General features: G+C 43.6%; 1 protein-coding gene across 11 annotated transcripts in view; it reads right to left on the bottom strand.

The window, feature by feature from the left end:
• pebp4 (phosphatidylethanolamine binding protein 4) overlaps positions 1-23,056 on the bottom strand; it is a 420,175-nt gene that overhangs the window by 134,684 nt on the left and 262,435 nt on the right. The gene's annotated exons all lie outside the window — the stretch shown is intronic.

The following is a 23,056-nucleotide window of genomic DNA, read 5'->3' as shown; positions in this document are numbered from 1 at the left end:
CCTGTTACCAAATGAATTAGTTCAGATCCAGTCCAGAGAGCAGTGACAATGATTTGCTGAAGTCCCAAGTAAAACTGATCTGAACATTCTTTCTGCTTTGTGCTGTTTTGCTTCTGTACAAACAGGCATTTTGTGGTCTTCACTTTCTGCTGAGCTGTTTAGAAATCATAGAAACCCTACAGTGCAGAAGGAGGCCATTCGGCCCATCGAGTCTGCACCGACCACAATCCCACCCAGGCCCTACCCCCACATATTTACCCGCTAATCCCTCTAACCTACGCATCTCAGGGACAATTTTAACCTGGCCAATCAACCTAACCCGCACATCTTTGGACTGTGGGAGGAAACCGGAGCACCCGGAGGAAACCCACGCGAACACGAGGAGAATGTGCAAACTCCACACAGACAGTGACCCGAGCCGGGAATCGAACCCAGGACCCGTGAAGCAGCAGTGCTAACCACTGTGCTACCGTGCCGGTCAGAAACTCCAAGATATTTTATGAAGTCAGCCTAGACCATAAGTTTTGTACTTTGAATTTGGCTCAGGTCAGCATGAGATGTTTCACCTCAGGTATGATTCAAATGACCCACTAGGGAGTTTTTAATCAAACAAAGTTTAATAAATAAAGTTAACAGAGAGAGAAAATTAGCAAGAACTTTTACCAATTACAAACAAGGGAAAAAATCATGATATTGTATCAACCTTAACAACAAAGTGCACTGTTCCAATACAACAAATCTCCTTATAAACATCCACCTGCCACAGGTTTAGCACAGGAAACAAGGATGCTCACGTGGTTTTGTAGCTCGGCGATCCTGCTGTGAATTAGTCTTTTGGATAGAATTGAAACTCTGACTTCCCAGCCCTGTAACTTCCAGCAGACCTCGAGGTAGAGATAAATCTACTGCCGGCCTCTAGCTTTTAGCTAGCAAACCACTTACAACAAAGTTTTCACTCCAGGAAGACAAGAAAAACTGTTTCCAACATAGAATTTCTGATAATGGGGACAGAGACACAGAATTTCTGCCTTCACCCAGGAATCCACACACCTTCTAACTAAATAGCAGCCAGCAGCCAAACTGAAAGTAAAAGAACACTTGCCACCTGACCTGTCAATCATTCTTCCCCTCACAGTTTAAAAGGGTTGTAAACATGTAAAAGCCCAGGGCACCGCATTGGACCCTGATTAAGAATAAACAGAAGCCCATTTAAGCAGCAATAAAAGGATATCGAAGCAGGCAGCCGGTGCCACATGAAAAAGAACAAAGCTGCTTACAAACTGCTGAGAACATGATTAAAAATACATTTCTTAAAGGCACAGTGGCATCACAATAGGAAAAGTCTTACTCTGCCTGTGATCATAAAATGTTAACACTTGCTAACTCTGAACTTGAGCAAGTTTCTACTTTCAAATATCTTGGAATGTGGCTGGACCATACTTTGACTTTTAATTCACACATTAACATTTTACAAGCTGAGGTCAAGTCTAGACTTGGTTTTCTATATCGCAAAAGTCCTGCTGCACTCAGTCTACCACATACACCACAGTTTAAATGTCTATCCTACCCATTTTTGATTACGGTGACCTCATTTATAAAACAGCCTCCAAAACCTCTCTTGGTAAGTTAGACGTCGTCTTCCACTATGCAATTAGATATGTGACTTGCTGCCCCCTTTCACAGCCATCACTGTGACCTGTACTCCCTGATTAACTGGCCCTCATTGCACAAAGGGCATCAACTCCACTGGTTCTGTTTACTCATCCAACCTTACTTGGGAAAACACCTGTCCATTTGAAAAGTTTGTTCCATTTTACTTTCTTCAGGGGCGGCACGGTAGCACAGTGGTTAGCACTGCTGCCTCACAGCTCCAGGGACCTGGGTTCGATTCCTGGCTTGGGTCACTGTCTGTGTGGAGTTTGCACATTCTCCTCGTGTCTGCGTGGGTTTCCTCCGGGTGCTCCGGTTTCCTCCCATAGTCCAAAGATGTGCGGGTTAGGTTGATTGGCCATGCTAAAATTGCCCCTTAGTGTCCTGAGATGCATAGGTTAGAGGGATTAACAGGTAAATGTGTAGGGATATGGGAGTAGGGCCTGAGTGGGATTGTGGTCGGTGCAGACTAGATGGGCCGAATGGCCTCTTTCTGCACTGTAGGGTTTCTATGATTCTATGATTTCTATGACTTATAAACTGAGATCAAGTGGTGTGATGACTTCAGCCAGGCTAATGAGGTTGACTTGCGAGAGTATGAACTACCTGATGAGTCTTAATTGATGGTTAAATCAGGGAGCCTCATGCTCCTTATTTAAAGCAGGTGTGTCAGACTCCCAGCCTGCATTCAGCAGGCAGCAACTGGAGAGCTGACTATGTACAGATGTATGGTGTAAATAAAGTAACTTGGTGACGGGACTTTCGCCTCCGTGGAGTTATTACGGGTGATTTGATCCAATTGGTCACTCCAAGAGTGAGCAGTCTTTGATTGTAATTCACTTCAGTTTGTGGCTGCCAACAACAGGAATAAAGTACAACTAAAGCTGAATTTAATTCCCGAGGATGCCTTTCGCTGAAGGGTTAAGGCTCTTCACTGATACTTGTACGAGATAAACTGCCAATTCTCTCTCACTGCTAATTCGCATTTTATTGTTATCAGTGTTTGAATGAATCGTACTGTTGTGGAATTTCTGCTGTTGCGGCGTCAGCCTCCTGGCCAGGTTGTTATTGTAAATGAGAATTGGTTCTCAATTGATTCACCTGGCTAAATAAAGGTTAAATAAGTAATTCTGCAGAAGGATCATTTAGATCTGAAACATTAACTCGGTTTCTCTCTGCAGATGCTGCCAGACCTGCTGAGTTTATCCAGCATTTTCAGCTTTCCAGCATCCGCCCGATTTTGCTTTTATTAAATAAATAAATCTTAGCTTGATTCAGAGTGGGCATAGGCCCTCTGGACACAGCTACTTTGAAACCTGGTACAACTCAGCTAGTTCTGTCATTTCACTGAGTGCTTAATTACTCTCAAATCTTTGTTCTTTCCAGCTTTGCTACTACACACCCATACATTGTGAACGTACAATACCATTTGAATATTTTCCTGACATTTCTCATTTGTTCTTTCCTCAGGCTATGCCCTACTTTTCTCAGGAATGCTATCCATGTCCTTCATAGTTGCTAGCGAGCAATACAGGATTGATACTCAGCCTATACACACACACACAGATATTGAACAACTTATGGCAAAGAATAATAGGTATGTAATCAAGGCCCTACCTCCTTCTAAAACCACCTGATCCTATCAGCACGACTGAAACAAGAATTGAATCAAATATGCAAACCTGAATAGCTGCAATTTCAGCTAATGTTAAAAATTGCAATTTCTAAGCTATACTTACATACTTCACATACATAAACAACACCAAGTACAAACAATGCCACAAAAATGTTTTTCCTCTGATTTGGAGGATGAACAAATACCTTTGTAACTTTGACAAGTGTACCACACAGGACTTAAGCTTTGACAGAGATACCTAAAGAGATGACTGTTTTGTGGTGGGAACTTGAGCCGTACGCTTTTGGCACAGTGAAGGAAAAGCCCACTCATCATTTATATTAAACTGCATCATTATGGTGTTGCCTGCTAGACAGGGTTCTGTGAGGAAAAAGAATGCACTAAAAGCTCGAATAGAAATAAGATTTGCATGCATTCAAGCTCTGTACAAATATGTTGAACTCTTCAACAAAGCAAAAAAGATTGAGGGAAATCTCCCATCTTGCCCGCCACAAGAATCATAGCAGGTCAGAGAGTCATAGAGGTTTACAGTATGGAAACAGGCCCTTCGGCCCAACTTGTCCATGCTGCCCTTTTTTTTAAACCCCTAAACTAATCCCAATTGCTCATATTTGGCCCATATCCCTCCATTCCCCATCTTACCCATGTAACTATCTAAATGCTTTCTAAAAGACAAAATTGTACCCGCCTCTACTACTACCTCTGGCAGCTTGTTCCAGACACTCACCACCCTCTGTGTGAAAAAATTGCCCCTATGGACCCTTTTGTATCTCTCCCCTCTCACCTTAAACCTATGCCCTCTAGTTTTAGACTCCCCTACCTTTGGGAAAAGATATTGACTATCTCGCTGATCTATGCCCCTCATTATTTTATAGACCTCTATAAGATCACCTTCAGCCTTCTACATTCCAGAGAAAAAAGTCCCAGTCTATCCAGCCTCTCCTTATAACTCAAACCATCAAGCCCCGGTAGCATCCTAGTAAATCTCTTCTGCACTCTTTCTAGTTTAATAATATCCTTTCTATAATATGGTGGGGGGCAGACCATTGACCTTTGGGTGGGATTCTCCGGTTTTGGGACGAGTGCAGACGGTGATTCCCACCCTACCTGTTCAATTCTAGAATCAATGATGATTCATTTGCCTTGACACAGAAAGGGTGTGCTGTGAAAGAGAAAAAATGTACTTTGAATTTGCACATCCTGAAACCCTAACAAGAAATTTTCAAAGTAGTTGTAGCAATCTTAAAATGAAGATGCTGTAGGTCTGTGAAGCAGCACAAAAAGTGGCAAGTAAATCTCTGAGAATTTCACCAGGCAAAGTCAAACAATTTCCAGTACAGCTGGAGAAATACAGGGATGTGGAACAAAACCACAGCTCAGGGTCAAACAGAATGCCAAGGATATTTACCACTGGACGTAGCTAGGGATATTAATGATATTCATTATTATAATGGTATTTTATTTCTGAACCTTGTAAGCTGAATTGCAGTGTGACTTACATCTAAAGTCCTCAGATTGACTAAGTAAGCAGGATAAAAATGAGCAAACATTGAAGGGTCAACAACCTGAAACGTTAACTATGCTTCTCTTCACAAATGCTGCCTGACCTGCTGAGTGCTGTCAGCAAATTCAGCGTTGAAGAGGATGAGCAGATTGGAGGTTAAACTTTAGTGGGGTGGAAGGGAGGCTTGGAGAATTAGTGATGGGGACAGGGCCACGAACCTGCGCGTTCCTACTCAAGACTTTGCACAGGTGACAGATGCATGAAGGTCATTGGACACCAATGTTAGGAAAGAGGTGCCTTGGCGCAGCAGCATCTGTGACTAAGCAGTCCTCTTCAAGATAGCCCACGCTCACCCCCAAAGAGGCAGGGGCTGGAAAAGATGCTAGAAATAAGCTGCCCCACCTTCTCCTGGCTGGGGATCCAAACTCTGGAATCACGATCTTTGTGGTCCAGGACAGAAACCTCTAAATTTTGCAACTGGAATGTTCAAACACCCATAGATAATCTCAGGGCGCTGTCTGGAAAGAGGAACCATAATTGTATCACGTGAATTGTCAAGACTCCAAATTGACATCACTGTAAGAATCAAAAATTTAAGATAAAGGAAATCAATGTCTCAATCCCAAAGCAGCTCCACCAATGAGGGATTCCAAGTGCAGTTCAAAACCATGTGTAAAATCTTTGCACATCCAAACCAATTTAAAGAGGGGATCAAATGAAGTAATTTAAACCAGACTCTTGTGCCCGGACCATTAGGTCCGAGCATTGTTGACACCAGGACTGGTAACCTCCGAAGATAAAAACAAGCAGCCTTCATTGCCTGGCAGAAGAACCCAAGATCACAAGTAAAGATGGCAGCATTTCAACTGTTTTGTTGACTCTCAAAGACAAATCTGGAAGATAGGGGACAAGTAGTTTGAAGAGAAAGCCCAAGAGAACCAACAGCATGCTGATTTCATGACATGCAAAGCTTTTCTGAAGCCACCAAGGCCATCTATAGACCAACGTCAAACACACAAAATCCCCTTCACTAAGAGGATGACAGTGCCATTTGTCAACACTAGAAAGGTTAATTCCAATGACTCCTCCATTATAATTCTTTAGTGGCAGCTCCAGACTGTCCTCCCGTTCCAGTTCCCAGTGTGGTAGAAGCCATGGGTGAACCACCATCAATGCAAGAGCTTTTGCAAACAATCAAATGGATGAAAAACAATAAAGCCTGTGGCCTTGGTGGTATTCTTCCAAGACCCACCACACTTGACTTCTGTAATGTGCCAGCTGGAACTATCTTCAAGAAAGGAGATATATCATGTCGTGGAAACCTTTGAAGTATTTCCCTTGGCATAGCAGAGAAAATCCTGATACACATTCTCTTGAAGGGCTTCGTGTGGCTGAGGATACATCTGGCACGGTTCTGTTGCCAGACAAATCCAAGAAAAATTTCAAGGACAACATCAGGAACTCTTTATTGCTTTAATTGACCTGACCAAAGCATCTGACTCAGTAAATTGTGAGACTTTGTGGATTGTGCTCCAGCGATTTGGATGTCCAAGAAACTTCATCACAATCCTGCAACTGCATCATGATGAGATGACTGATCTGAAACAGATACCTTCAAAATCCAGACTGGGGTCAGGCAAGGCATCATGATATCTGACAGTGGCCATTCATCTCATCAAAGATCAACTGTTTTTTTAGTGTGTGCAGTAATCACCAAGCCAGACAGTAGTTTCCGCAGTGGCTAATTGTAGCTTTTTGAGCCAGCCCTCTGCTGAATTTTGTCAGGGGGCAGTCTTCAGTGATGTGAGTCATTGATTGGGGGGCAGCACAGCTGCAATTTGGGTTCCCTGTAAGGCCCCACTTGTACTAATTTGTTGCACAAAGACCTTGGCCTATGCAGAAACAGCTGAGGAATTCCCAGTATTGGTTTGGCAGCCTGAAAATGGGTGGGTGGGCTGTGGAACCTGCGAAGAAACAAATGGTTTTTAATGGTGGCATGTTGGTTCCATTCTTTATAGATTGGATTGATCTAAATCAATCGAGATAGAGTTCACTGAATGTATTAGAGATTGTTTCTTGGAGCAGGCTTTCCTGGATTTGATGTTGTGTAATGAGCAGTGATTAATTAATGACCTCATAGTTAAGAATCCTCTTAGGGAAGAGTGATCATTGTTTGATAGAATTCAAAATTGAGGGTGAGAAACTGGAATCCCACACTCGCATTCTGGAGTTAAACAAAGGTAATTACGTCGGCATGAATTACGTAATTACGACTTGGCCCTAGTGGAATGGGCAGGAAGGCTAAAAGGTTGATGAGCAATGGTGGTTGTTTAAGGAGATATTCAATTCTCCCAACTAAAATATATTTCAGAGAGGAAGAAAAATGGTAAGAGTGAAAAAAAAAACACCCATGGCTAAGCAAGGAAGTTAAAAACAACAAAAAGACAAAAACTAAGGCACACCATATTGCGAAGGTCAGTGGCAGGCTGGAAGGTTGGGAAACTTTTAAAGATCAACAAACGGTTACTAAAAAAGTATTAAAAAGAACAAAAGTAAATTATGAAAGCAAACTAGCATAAAATATGAAAAAAAGGATTTGTCCAAGACAACAAAAGCCTCAATGTTCAGAGCAGTTTTCAGCACCACACTCTTGTTCTGCAACAAGACCTGGATTGTGCATCAGCGCCACATAAGAGTGCTCGAGAAATTCCACCAGCAATCACATTGCCACATCCTCCGGATTCAGTGGGATCAAGCAAATGCTGGTATGTTTCCTGAAGCCAGTTCTACGAGCAAAACATGCGTAAAATCAACAATAATGGACTATACACAATGTCCGGATAGTTGAAACATGGAAACATAGGAGCAGGAGTAGGCCATTTGGCCCTTTACTCCACTATTCAATGAGATCATCTCATTGAAAAGCATCTCCCTCGATGGGTCCTGTTTTCCGGAGGAGGAGAATGAAAATGCTACAAAGACTCTCTGAGGCACTGCTTCAAATGCAGCAGCATTGTTATTAGTGACGGGGAGGAGCTTGCTACCAAAGGCTCAAAATAGCGACAACCTGTCCATCAAGCAGCATCACGCTTTGAGTCCAAAAGCCTTAATGATGAAACAGAGCAATGGCAGAGAAAGGGAGAAGAGGAAGGACATTCTGCACTCTGGATCCCACTACCTCGTGGGATGTCCCACCTTGTGTGTCAGAAAGATATGCAGACAAGAAATAGCATGTTCAGCCACATGAAGACCCATGGCGGAAAGTCGCAACCCTGAGGAGACACCATTCTTGAATCGAGGTGCAGCCAAAGATGATGAGACACCCAGCTCAGCACTGAAAGAAAACATAATAGGACCTTTGTGCACGAGGCACAAAACTCCCTCCCCATCGGAATGAGATTTAGCTACTAAAGCCCCCATTGCTCCCACTCCTGGGTCAATTGCTTGCTTTGCTGCCTTCCAAGCCAATGAGACCATTGAGTTCCAACCAGCTCAGAATTTGCCCTGCATTTTTCCTTTCATCATATTCTCCATTACAAGTCACTTGTAACAAAGCATTGGTTCATCATTCTCCCATGTAACTTATTCCATTGATAACAGTCAGTGAGGGCCTGTTTGTAAGTACACCATTGTAACCCATCATCTTCTTCTCTTTCTCTATGTGTGTTAAACAAGACCAAGCCTTGAACATACTTCACTTTGCGGGGCTGCCCTTGCTCTCCATCACCCACTGATACGTACCTACAGTTATGATGCAGTAGAGGACATCAGAAACATCAGTTAATTTGTCGGCTAGAGGTATATAATGAAGGTGAGTAATATGTTGCTGAAAAGACATCAGGGGTAGAATGCTAAACCTTTGGATGTCACCCATGTAACACGACTGACTAGCAGTGGAGCAGGCTCGGAGGGCTGAATTTGCCTCCTTCTGCTCCCAATTCCTATGTAATTCCCATGACTTCTGCACACAATTTCTTTACCTTCAGAACTGCAAGGGTTTGCACTCCATCAATAGCCTGTGACTATCAGAAACAAGTTCAAGCAAATAAATGTCAGGTTTCTCAAGAAGCAGTCGCAATACCTTCATTTTAAGTTCATCCATACTGTGCCAGTGTAATGCAATCTTGATCCCAAGGGGAAAAAGACAAAATACATCCCTATAAAATCATGAAGGTCAGTAGAGTGCAGATAGAAGAAGTAAAACACCACCAGGATCACTGAGGCCTTTGACTTCACCCTCGCCATCTGAACCCTCTGGCCCAAGAGTCTTCAAATGCAGACAAAGGTTCAATGTTTTGTGAATGCAGAAAGGTTTGTCATGTCACAAGAATTAGTGAACCTAAACTCCCAAATTCATCAGCTTCCCATCAGACTGACCACTGACCTTGTATGCCTAACAGTAAGTGGAAACTGCTGCAATGGTGTTGGTAACCAGATGAGGTGGGACATTGAGCTAAAGTAAAGTTTATTTATTTATTGTCACAAGTAAGGCTTACATTAACACTGCAATGAAGATACTGTGAAATTTGCCACACTCGCCACACTCCAGCGCCTCTTTGGGTCAATGCACCTAACCCGCACATCTTTCAGAATGTGGGAGGAAACCGGAGCACCTGAAGGAAACCCACACAGACACGGGGAGAACGTGCAAACTCCACACAGACAGTGACCCAAGCCGGGGATCGAACCCAGGTCCCTGGCGTTGTAAAGCAGCAGTGCTAACCACTGTGCCACCATGCCACACTATGCTACCAGCTGCACTGGTTTCCAGCAGCAAGTGCAGCATACTTAGAAACTGCAGCATTCTCATCACCATAGCTTGTTTTTGATCAGAATTTTAATCAGTTTTGGTCCACAAAGAAATTAAATTAAGAGTGTACCTGACTTTAGACAAAATTTCACATTCCTTTTTTTGGAAATGTACGAAAGCTTAATTGCATAAATTTACCTGAAGGGAAGGTTTACAGGCAGAAAAGTCATAAGAAGTTGCTGATAACATAGCGTTCTATTTCTTTGCTGAAGACAGTTCACAAAATAGCTGCTTGGATTCGTGAATAAACTGAAGCATCACATGACCTCTCACAATAAAATGGAGTGTGCTTCAACCAGCAAAATTCTTTCCATAAGTCGTCAGATTTTTCTTCGAACAGTGTACATTCATGTTTTAAAAGCTTATTGCAACAAAAGCTCAAAGTTAAAAGCCGGAGAATGTCAAGATGAATTGCTTTAATCATATTCCATTTGATTTTCCCTCAGCAAATGTATATAGTGCTGCATCAACCAAGCAGATTTCACCAACACTATTTATCATTCCAACTTTCCTCAGCTGGAGTGCTTCGGCTAATGAACTGTACAGCTTCAGCTTTTAACTGGGCAACAATCAAGGCTGAAGTCTGTGAAGTGAAGCCTCTGTCAGACTCTGCAACTTGTTGCATCTAGTATTTACTTGCAGTTTAATCTTTCTGCATCGCTCTTTCATAATTCCATCCTGTCACGTATAATTCCACACCATTTTACAACAAAGTCAGTGGCAGTACTCTCATCTGAGTTAGAAGCTTGTGGTTCCAAGCCCCACCAGCAATTCTTGAGCAGAAAATCTAGGCTGGCACTCCCAGTACAGTCCTGAGGGAATGCAGCACTGCCAGAGATGCCATCTTTCAGATGAAACATTACACAGTCTTCCCTTTCAGGTGGATAGAAAGGTCCACAGCACTATTTCAAAGAACAATAGGTGAATTTGCCCCAGTGACCTGGCCAACACTTACCTCTCAACCAAGATCACTAAAACAGACCATCTAGCCTATAACCTTCTCTTTGTGGGAGATTGCTGTTGCAATGTAACAGATTAGTTGCTCTGTGTCTACAATACAGATGACATTTCAAAAGTATTTGAGTGTAAAAGGCCTTGGGACGTCCTAAGTAGTGAAAGTTTATATCAATAAAAGTTCTTTCTTTCAACAGCTTGGACAAGGGACCAACACCAGCTCCACAACTTATGGCAGGGTTGCTCTGGCTGTTCACCAATTATTGTTAACACTGGTTTTTATACAATTATGAAATGATACGGGCCATTACCATACGTATGAGGAACGGTTGAGGACTCTGGATCTGTACTCATTGGAGTTTAGAAGGATGAAGGGGGAGCTTATTGAAACTTGCACGATACTGCGAGGCCTGGATAGAGTGGACGTGGAGAGGATGTTTTCACTAGGAGGAAAACTGGAACCAGAGGGCACAACCTCAGGCTAAAGGGACGATCCTTTAAAACAGAGATGAGTAGGAATTTCTTCAGCCAGAGAGTGGTGAATCTGTGGAATCCTTTGCTGCAGAAGCCTGTGGAGCCCAGAAGACAGAGATAGATAGGTTCTTGATTAATAAGGGGATCAGGGGTTATGGGGAAAAGGCAGGAGAATGGGGATGAGAAAAAATCAGCCATGATTGAATGGCGGAGCAGACTCGATAGACCGAGTGGCCTAATTCTGATCCTAGGTCTTCTGGTCTTATTTGGGGCCAGCAAGGTGGCACAGTGGTTAGCACTGCTGCCTCACAGCTCCAGGGATGTGGGTTCCATTCCCAGCTTGGGTCATTGTCTGTGCGGAGTTTGCATGTTCTCTCCATATCTGCGTGGGTTTCCTCTGGGTGCTCAGGTTTCCTCCCACAGTCCAAAGATGTGCGGGTTCGGCCATGCTAAATTGCCCCTTCGTGTCCTGGGATGTGTAGGTTAGAGGGATTAGCAGGGTAAATATGTGGGGTGATGCAGAAAGGGCCTGGGTGAGGTTGTTGTCGGTGCAGACTCAATGGGCCGAATAGTCTCCTTCTGCACTGCAAGGTTCTATGATTCTATGATTTAACCATCATGGCCCTGTTGACTCTTTGATAGAGTTCTCCATTAATTGCAATCCCTTATATTTTTGCAACAGCCCTGTAAATGCTTCTCCCAACCAGTATTTATTCAATTCTCTTTTGAATGTTACTACTGAATCTGCTCCCACCACCCCTTTAGACAGTGTATTCCAGATTATAACAATTTGCTGTGGAAGCAAAAAAAAACTGCTCATGTCACCTCTCATTTTTTTGCCACCTTAAATGTTTGTCCTGTTTACAAACCTTCTGCCACTAGATACAGTTTCTCCTTAATTTTCTGCTCTACCAAAAACCCTTAATGAGTTTGAATACCTCCAGCAAATCTCCTCAACCTTCTCAGGTGTAAAGAAAACAACCCCAGCTCCTCCAGTCTCTCCATATAACTAAAGTCCTTTGTCTATAATGCCAAGCCACTAGATCTACTCTGCACCCTTACCCGAGCACTGTCATCCTTCCTAATGTGTTGTCCCAATAATTGGGCACAATAAAGTTACTGAAGCACATTCAGTGATTTATACAGAACTTATTTATCAAGTTAAGGGTCCCATATGATGGTTTTTATCTTCATTTCTCAATCTGCTATTGGGAACAATTTTTATACAAATACCTTCAGCTCTCTATTCCAGCATTCCCTTTAAAATTATCCATTTCGTACTTTTCATTCTTCCTCCCAAAATGTACCATGTCACACTGCTCTACATTATATTTCAGGCAGTCTAGGGGAGATTCACTCAGTTAATCTTGGGAATGGAGGGCTTTTCTAATGAGGTTGAGTAGGTTGGGTCTGTACTCAGTGGAGTTTAGAAGGATGAGACGCAATTTTATTGAGAAATATCATAAGACAATAAGACCATAAGATATAGGAGCAGAATTTGGCCATTTGGCCCATCAAGTCTGTTCTGCCATCCGATCAACGCTGATATGTTTCTCAACCCCATTCTCCCGCCTTTTTCCTGTAACCTTTGATCCCCTTACCAATCAAGAACCTATCTATCTGTCTCAAATGTACTCAATGACCTGGCCTCCACAGCCTTCTGCGGCAATGAATTACACAGACTCACCACCCTCTGGCTGAAGAAATTCCTCGTCTCGTTTCCAAAGGGTCGTCCCCCGGGACTTGACAGGTTGGATTCTCAGGGGGCATGACAGGGTAGATGCTGAGAGGTTGTTTCTCCTTGTGAGAGAGACTAGGACCATCGGCCATGATCTCAGAGTAAGGGGGTCACCCATTTAAAACAGAGATGAGGGGAAATTTCTTCTCTCAGAGGGTAATGAATCTGTGGATTTTTTTTTACCACAAGAGTGTTGTAGAGGCTGGGTTGTTAAGTATGTTGAAGGCTGAGATAGACAGATTTTTAATCAGTCAGGGAATCGAGGATTATGGGAATAAGGAGGGAAAGTGGAGTTGAAGATTATCACATTAGATCAGTCATGATCACATTGAATGACAGAGCAGAGTCAACAAGCCAAATTAGCCGACTTCTTCTCCTTTGTCGTATGGTTTTCATTTGGCATGTGACTGCCCATTTTACCAGTCTGCCAAGGTACTCCTGAAGTCTGGAACTATCCTCTTCATCGGTTATTCAGTTTTGCATTTTGTGTAAATTTTGAAACTATCCCCTGTATACCCAAGTAGACATGATGTGGAGATGCCGGCGTTGGACTGGGGTAAACACAGTAAGAAGTTTAACAACACCAGGTTAAAGTCCAACAGGTTTATTTGGTAGCAAAAGCCACACAAGTTCTGTTTGTGAACAGAATTCCCACTCACCTGAAGAAGGGGCTCAGAGCCTCGAAAGCTTGTGTGGCTTTTGCTACCAAATAAACCTGTTGGACTTTAACCTGGTGTTGTTAAACTTCTTACTGTGTTTACCCAAGTAGATACAGGTGACTAATATATATCACTAAGGATACTAGTCCGAATGACCCCCAGGGAATACCAATCTATGCCTGCCTCCAGTCTGAAAAAGAGCCATTCATTTTGTCCCTTTGCCAAAGTTGTTTCCATGCTGCCACAGTCCTTTTAACTGCATGGACATTAATTTCGATAACAAGTCTACATGGTTAAACATCACAATAACGAGGTAAAAAGTAATCTTTTTTTATTCATTCGGTAGACATGGGCATCACTGGTTGGCCAGCATTGATTGCCCATCCCTAGTTGTCCGAGGGCATTTGAGAGTCAACCACATTGCTGTGGCTCTGGAGCCACATGTAGACTATACCAGGGAAGGATGGCGGATTTCCTTCTCTGAAGGACATTGGTGATCCAGATGGGGGTTTTTTTGACAATGGTTTCATGGTCATCTGTCGATTTTTAGTTCCAGATTATTTTTTCATTGAATTCAAATTCCACCAGCTGCCGTGACAGGATTCGAACCTGGGTCCCCAGAACATTAGCTGAGTTTCTGGATTAATAGTCTAGACCATCACTGAGTGGTATTATCATGAAACTATTTATCCAGATTAATGGTCTAGCGATATTGTACATGTTAAAATAGGATATTTATGTTTTTATATAAACTGCAATATTAAACCATTTCTAGTGCTCACTTCTACACAGTATCTTTAGTCCAATAGCACACTGATGACTACACCAGTTGGTCCACAGTGAACATGTCTCTGATCCACTTCTGAAGCTGCTCAAGTACCAAGACTGAACTAACTGAGTTGTGGTACCACAGCTGGATTTCATTTTGATTTTGGTGTGATGAACTTGTCTGGAGCACAGAGAATGCTTCACCAGGCACACATAGCTCATCAAGACTTGGGTCTGTGTGTGTTGTTCAAGTTGCTGAGTTCCTAATCTTAGGCATCTCACTGTGTGGAAGCATTGAAAAGGAGTGAATGTCACCAGTTACCTGCTCTCAATTCCGATATAACATGATTAGATACTGGAGGGAAAATAACGGTGGGACAGTGGTTAGCACGGCTGCCTCACAGCGCCAGGGACCCGGGTTCACTTCCAGCCTCGGGTCACTGTCTATGTGGAGTTTGCACATTCCTCTGGGTGCTCCAGTTTCCTCCCACAGTGCAAAGATGTGTGGGTTAGGTTGATTGGCCATGCTAAATTGTCCCTTAGTGTCAGGGGATTAGCAGGGTAAATACGTGGGGTTATGGGAATAGGGCCTGGGTGGGATTATGGTCGGTACAGACTCGATGGGCCGAATGGCCTCGTTCTGCACTGCAGGGATTCTACGATCTAATAGCAAAGGAAAGAAAAGTTGCAAGTAACTGAAAAATTAAAAAGTAGGAACAAAAACAGAATCAGTGATACAATACACCAGAATGTTATGCCATTAATTATGTCAATGTTCCTGCAAATTCCTATTTATATAAAAACTCCTTATTTCAATTTCCATTCTATTTTCTTCTGGTTTACAGTGGTCAGAACAGAGTTACAGAGTAAGAAAATTATTTCAAAGTTGCAATGCACTGGGATGTGTGCCAGAAAGATCAGTTCTTTGGGGTCAAGCTCAGATGTGTGAATACAATTCACATCAATTCAAATTCAATACAAGCAGGATGCTCCCAGTTTCTGCTATGAAAGTGGGAGACCTGGGGCAGAAGGACAATTCCTTCTGAAATTGAGAAACACTGGCTGGAATTTTACACGGAGGCAGTGCATTCGCCACCCTCCCCACATGGAACGCTGGGGGTGAGCCGCATCTGCTTCGCAGCGTTCTCCCTCAGCTAGTGCACGGCCGCTGGCCATTAATTGGATTGAGTCCACTTCCATCTGTTCAACAGAAGATCCAGGTCCAAGAGCTGCCAGCCAACCAAATGGTCTGCAACTCAGTCGTCCCATAAGTGCCACTGGAAGTGCTGGTACTGCTGGGACACAGTAAGAAGTTTAACAACACCAGGTTAAAGTCCAACAGGTTTATTTGGTAGCAAAAGCCACACAAGCTTTCGGAGCTCTAAGCCCCTTCTTCAGGTGAGTGGGAATTCTGTTCAAGGTGAACAGAATTCCCACTCACCTGAAGAAGGGGCTTAGAGCTCCGAAAGCTTGTGTGGCTTTTGCTACCAAATAAACCTGTTGGACTTTAACCTGGTGTTGTTAAACTTCTTACTGTGTTTACCCCAGTCCAACGCCGGCATCTCCACATCATGACTGCTGGGACAGGCAGCCCCAAAAGAAGAAACGCCATTGGGCCCATGCGTTAAGCTAGGTCTGGGGTTTCCCCATGGCCAGGCAGGGGGAACCAGGTCCAGGAGAGGCTGAACAACCTGAACTAGCTTGGAGGTTCCATTGGGCACATGGTGCCAGGTCAGGAAGGATCCTCCCACCTGCCCCCAGCCAGCAAAACTCCCCATATGGCATGGACACCTTCCACTGCAGGTAAACTCCCAGTGGTGACACGAGCCGGCCCTTAAGTTGCTATTCATTGACCATATAAGGGCCTCAACTGACCCATAGCTTGACGCACGCCCCACAGGAAAAATTCATCACCACGTAGGGCAGAGTAAATTAGCTGTAACTCTGTACCTAGCTGCAGTGTCTGCTAACACCAGGAAAGAGATTTTTCTATGATGTCGGCGAACTCTGATGCCCGAACACTGTGCTCACCTCTAATCTCCCCTCGGAGTTCTGTTCGCTCGCCACACGCCTTCTGAGACCAGTTCTGTCATCACGCCATCATTAATATATTTCTGGACATGGGGGTATGATCCTGATGTGTAGGCCTGATAATGAAATGCACATTTACTACACTGAGATTCCTGACATTGAATGGTGGACTCGCCACTTCCGGTGGGAGGGAGCGATTGCCTCCTGCTCTCACGTCAACATGATTGGACATTGGCCATCTCGCAATATTTTCCATTCACAGAAAATCTTGGCCCAGGAGTCTTGTCGGGGAAGATTTCAATCCCCATTTTTATCATCCAGATCAGAAACTCCAAGATGCTTTATGAAGTCAGCCTGGACCATACATTCTGCACTTTGAACTTTGGTCTGGGTAGGCATAAGATGCTTCACTCCAGGAATGACTCAAGTGACCAACTAGGGAGCTTTTATCAAACAAACCTTATTTAAGAAGACAGTTGACAGACAATAAGACAATTAGCAATAACTTTATCAATGACAAACAAGGAAAAAGAATAACTATGATATTGTATAAACCTTAACCGCTAAATGTATTGTTCCAATCAAACAAGCACCTACAAACATATCAACGTCCTAGGTTTAGCACAGAAAATAAGTATGCTCGTGATGCTGGATCTTTGTTGCTTTCCAACCCCAGCTGTGGATGACTCTTTTGGATGTTGAGTTGGAAAATGCTGAGGCCTTCAGGCCCTGGAACCTTTAGCACACTTCGAAAGATACAGGCACTCCTTGCCTCTAGATACTAGCCAGCCAGCTGCCAAGTGCTATATTTCCAATACCAGGGAGAGAGACAGAAACACACTGCTTTTCACTCTGGAGTCCTAACAGTTTCTAGGTAGCCAGCAGAATTTCCAACACCAGGGAGAGAGACACAAACACTGTTTTCAGTCTGGAGTCCAACAGCTTCTGCCTAAACTGAAAGTGACTCTTGGATTTTCCCTGTGAAAAAAAATTGTCCCACCGGACCTGGCAATCATTCTTTCCCCAACAATTCAAAAATGGTCATAAGCTCCAGAATAGGCATTAGTCCAAATTAAAAATAAATAGAAGACCCATTATATGGCTTTTCAACATTGATAGGACATCTGCTCAGACATCTCGATGCCACAATGAAAAAGCAGGGCTGCTTATGACTGCAGAGAACATGCTTAAAATACCTTTATTAAAGGCACAGTAGCATAACACCATCACCGGTTTGATTTAAATGGATATTGCACTTGAATTCACATGGGAAAGGTCATCACTTCAAACATAGCTGCAAGTGAAAACAGAACGACACTGAATATCTGTATTACAGATTTGAAGCTCCGGGCATCTATTTTAATGTCGTCTGAAGGGGTTAAAATTAAACACTACTGCACTCGGTGATTTTAACACCTCCATCATCAATAAAGGATTACAAATAATTGTCATGGAAATTTACAGTGAAAACGAGAATCTGTTGAAGCCTGCGACATTTTCCAGTAAATTAAAACTAAAGTAGATGAGAATGATTAAAACTTAAAGTTATCTGCAGGTTTAATGACAAATTTATATTTCGCCTCACTTCAGTTAAAAACATATATTTTAAAGCTTAGGCCTCACATAGATAGCCGACAATTGATCTACTTTCATTGCTGACTATTAGCAGTAATCTTTCATAGGCCCCTTTTCTGGTGTATAAATATTTAAGAATACAAGCTATGTACCAGGATTCAAATAATCTATTTATGGGTGATGTGGTGGCGCAGTGCACTGATGTATAAACTCCTTAATTACTGGTGTAGCAGCAATGTCACAGGGCTAGTAATCCAGAGGCTGGATTCTGGGGACACCAAGGCAGCTGGTGGATCTTAAAATTCCAGTAAAAAATAAATCTGGAACCGAAAGCTAATCTCATTAATGGCAACCATGACAACTATCAGCCATTGTTATAAAAACGTAGCTGGTTCACTAACACCCTTTGGGGAAGGAAATCTACCATCCTCACCTGTTCTGGTCGACATGACTCCAGACCCACGGCAATGTCACTGACTCTGAACTGCCCCTGGCTGGACTGGCTTATTAGTCCACTCAGTTCAAGGGCAATTAGGGATAGACAACAAATGCTGGCCTCGCCAGTGATGCCCACATCCCATAAAAAACATTTTTAAAGCACGAGTCGGGCAAAGTGCTACAAGTTGGCCTATGCACCCCTGGCTGGGCATTAACTGCACCAGTTTATAAGAGCTAGCTAGTGGCATACGCTGTATGGGAACTGGATCAAACTGTCGTGTTCCCTACAACTGGAGATTCATTCTCTGCACTCTCACACATGCAACAGTAACAAAATAAAAGGCCCATATTCCATGCAAGGAGTGAATACCTTCACTGAAGGACAGGGTGCTGAAGAACATTGCCAGAATTGGGAAGGGGGTAACACATGGTTTCATTGCATATTAGCTCAGATGCATCTTCCAATTTTGTTATCTAACATGCTAATCTGCGGCCTCGAGTCAAAAAATAAAAATGCAGACGAAATAAATGTTTGCCAAAGTATTAAATTTTAAATGTAGGTGGCGAGAAATTTAATGACATTAATTCAATATACCTCAAGTTTAAATGTGTTCAGAAAAATTGTTTCTGTAAAGGTGGTGGAATTTCCCCACATCCAGAAAAAACATCCTTCACAGGAATTTGCAGTACAATTATTGCTCTCTTTCAGAATTAAATGTTTCAAGTAAGGATGATGTAAATGTAATGTGATAGAACATGGAACATTGCAAACAGCTTTACATTATCACTGTTTTTGCAGAAAACATGTTGACATGTATTTTGAATACTTTGCATTTGGAATATTATATTCTATAAATTCATCTGCCTCATGCCCCACACAAATCATGATTAAAAGCTTTTTAAAACGAGTTTATGCAAGTAGGCTACCCTCGAAGGACTACTGGTTTAACTGTTGAATGGTCATTTACGTTGGAAAGTTCACATAGATCCAAAATGTGAGGGGGAGGGGGATTCTCCCATCCCACTGTGCTGCTTGAGTGGCACAGCGGGCCAGGAGACATTAGCGGTGGCCGTTTTGCGGGATTCACACTGGGCGTCCAGGTCTCCGCACATCTCCCAGCCTAAGTTTTTCAGCGTCAACCGATTTGCACTGAAAATCAGCCTGGCGGCGATTTACATGTGTTACTATAGCTTACCATATCATTCACGGGCCCACGACTAAATTCCCACCCCACCCCACCAACCTAGCATTTCCCACCTACAACAGCACTATAAAAGTTGGCGTCGCAGCGCTGAACAGGAGTAAGGAGGCAAGCGCTATGGGGCTGCAGCCTTGGGAGTGCAGGGGAGGTTGGAGGCAGGGGCTGGAAACTTTCTCCTTGGTGTGGGGAAGTTCCTGGAGAGCTGGGAGTGCTGTCTCCAGGCCCAGGGATGTTCCATGTTTTCTCTGTGGGGTGGAGTGGGCTCCTTTACTCAGTGCTGGTCAGGCTGCTGTCTGCAGTCACTGGGATGTGTCATTATTCTGGCTGTGGGGTGTGCTGAGGGACTGCACTGAGTGCGGGGTTTTAGGGAGGGGGGGTGGTGCTGGGACAAGCAATGTCATGTATCTATCAATCTCTCATTGGTCTCGAGCTTGCCATCATGGTGGATGAGGCGGCGGCTCAAGAGGCAGAGTGAGGAGCTCGGCCACTCCAACAGCCATCAGTGGCAGAGTGGAGGGAGGAGGCTGCCAGTGATACCCATGAAGTGGGAGAGCAGTCTCCTGAAAGGGGGCCAGGAAAACGAGGACGCGAAGATCAAGGCTATACAGAACCAGGAGGTCTTCTGAGGGCCCATTGGAGGCCATGTGCCATCAGGAGGCCAGCAATATCCGGGTCAGTGGGGGATGAGGAGGCCAGTGATGTCCGGGTCAGTGGGGGATGGGAAGGCTGGGAGACCAGTGATGTTCTTGTGGGGTGAGGAGGAGGATGAGATGCCGGTGATGTTCTTGTGGGGTGGGAAGGAGGGTGAGAGGCCAGCGATCAGGCCAGCAATGTCAATGGGAGGAGTGAGAGGCCAGCGATGTCAATGCTGGGAGGACCTGTTTAGCGACCTCTGAGAGATCGGCGCATGTGCGGTGGCTCGCTCAGCATGCTGATTTCAGCCTCCTCAGCGGGAATAGGCGCCACCCCGGATTTTTCATGTGATTCACGTTCGTGCACTCTGCACTGCACAGAGTGTGGAAGATTCATTTTGAAAACCCCACTGAAAAACCAGCGGGATTTGCTCCAGATTTTACGCAAATTTGACACTTAGAACTTTTTTGGGAGAATCGCCCCCGTGATGTTTGGCTTCATCAATTTGTATATTGTCAAGTATTTTCCCCCAGATAGACCTACTGCACTGAAAAAATATTGACTCTAAACCAGAAGCAGTCACGTCGCCATTCATGTGCTCTTATAAAAATATTCTTGGAAAAAAATAATCCTGTGCAGTTGTCTTGAAACACATTCTAAACCACTACTTTTGATCCAATCACCGGTGAAGGCCTGTCCAACTAAGAGAAGCATTTCACAACCTGTGTTGAGGTGAACAATGATTTTCTGGGTAAGTTTATAATGTAGCAAATTAGATAACGTTTCATGAAAAGGTCTTAAAATGATCTTATTGTATCATACATAGAACATAGAACATAGAACAGTACAGCACAGAACAGGCCCTTCGGCCCACGATGTTGTGCCGAGCTTTATCTGAAACCAAGATCAAGCTATCCCACTCCCTATCATCCTGGTGTGCTCCATGTGCCTATCCAATAACCGCTTAAATGTTTCTAAAGTGTCTGACTCCACTATCACTGCAGGCAGTCCATTCCACACCCCAACCACTCTCTGCGTAAAGAACCTACCTCTGATATCCGTCCTGTATCTCCCACCACGAACCCTATAGTTATGCCCCCTTGTAATAGCTCCATCCACCCGAGGAAATAGTCTTTGAACGTTCACTCTATCTATCCCCTTCATCATTTTATACACCTCTATTAAGTCTCCCCTCAGCCTCCTCCGCTCCAGAGAGAACAGCCCTAGCTCCCTCAACCTTTCCTCATATGACCTACCCTCCAAACCAGGCAGCATCCTGGTAAATCTCCTCTGCACTCCTTCCAGCGCTTCCACATCCTTCCTATAGTGAGGTGACCAGAACTGCACACAATATTCCAAATGTGGTCTCACCAAGGTCCTGTACAGTTGCAGCATAACCCCACGGCTCTTAAACTCCAACCCCCTGTTAATAAAAGCTAACACACTATAGGCCTTCTTCACAGCTCTATCCACTTGACTGGCAACCTTTAGAGATCTGTGGATATGGACCCCAAGGTCTCTCTGTTCCTCCACAGTCTTCAGAACCCTACCTTTGACCCTGTCATCCACATTTAAATTTGTCCTACCAAAATGAATCACCTCACATTTATCAGGGTTAAACTCCATTTGCCATTTTTCAGCCCAGCTTTGCATCCTATCTATCCTATCATGATGAGCTTTCTTAAGGATAGATTCCCTTGTTGCTTTGATGGATGAGTTTTCAGCAAGAGCAAAAGAAATAGTTTGCGGTGTAGGTTAAAGTTATCTCATGCATGATGTTTGACCAAGTCTCGATTTGCAGAGCCGATTGCAAATACTGCATATGAAATTGGTCTTGGAAAGATGGATGGAGACATTGGCTTTGCGCTGCGCTCACTTGTCTTGGAGGCATTTGACTCTGTTCACTTCAAATGTCAAAGTCGCTTGATTACAAGAGACTCCTCCATTTGGATGCACCCAAGATTGCCTCTTCCTATGTGTTGGGATCCAGTTTGCAAGCTCTCGGTTGTTTTTCAGCTAATCTTTATTTCTAAGTCTGGGACATCCAGCATTGTGGGTTCCTGTGCTCAGATGGCAATGAGTACTGCCTTTGTATGCGGGCACCTTCCATGCAAACCACATGAATGTCCCAGTGAAGCTGAGCTCTGATGAGCATGTTCACGATGCCACGTCTGCAGCACTTTGCAAGAAGCTCAGTGTTGGGGATTTTGTCCTACCTCGTGATGTTGCAAATAGAGTTCAGACAGTGAATGCTTCTCGTTGCTTTATGAGATGCCGGCAAGTTGTCCAGGTCTCACACCCAGAAAGAAGTGATATCAGAACCACTGCTTGGTAGACTTTGATCTTTGCTCTTTCCAAAGTCTGTCCATGAGCTGCCAAATGTTTTTGCTAGGCAATGATTGAAGTTATGACACATGCCCGAGAAGGCAATGGAGTCAGCTGATCCAATATAATGGCTGGTGCCCTAAACTCAAGGCAGCCACATGGCATTTACCAGACTGGATGCACAGGTCATTGTTCACACTTTAAATATTGGTCATTATGCTTTCAATCCTCATACAGATTTAACCAATCTAAGCTCCAGATAAAAACAAGCTGGGAAACTCAAGTTAGCTCACCCCACATGAAGAAAATATACATTTACCGAGACTGTTATCACACCTGCTCACAGAGTTATTATAACTCAAGTACGCAGTATTTAGATAAATGTGTATCCCTGTATTAATCATTGGCATGAGGTATGAGAACCAATCCTGTATTCTTATTGGCAAATTAACTATCCAACTTATTTTCTAGCATCATCGATGAGATCCTTAATTTCACAGCTATTGATGCAGGACATTACAAATCAATGATGGTTTGGAAAATATTTAAAAGTGCTTTTAACTGAGAGGGATGATTAGAGATTTCCTCAGCCAATTCAAAATGGTTTAAATCCAACTTTATAATCCGAGAAGAATTACACATGGATTTATTTCCCCAGC

Source organism: Mustelus asterias, chromosome 22, assembly GCF_964213995.1.
Source record: "Mustelus asterias chromosome 22, sMusAst1.hap1.1, whole genome shotgun sequence".
NCBI classification, from domain to species: domain Eukaryota; kingdom Metazoa; phylum Chordata; class Chondrichthyes; order Carcharhiniformes; family Triakidae; genus Mustelus; species Mustelus asterias.
The sequence above is the reverse complement of the archived record's forward strand: the minus strand, read 5'-3'. Positions and strand labels throughout refer to the sequence as shown.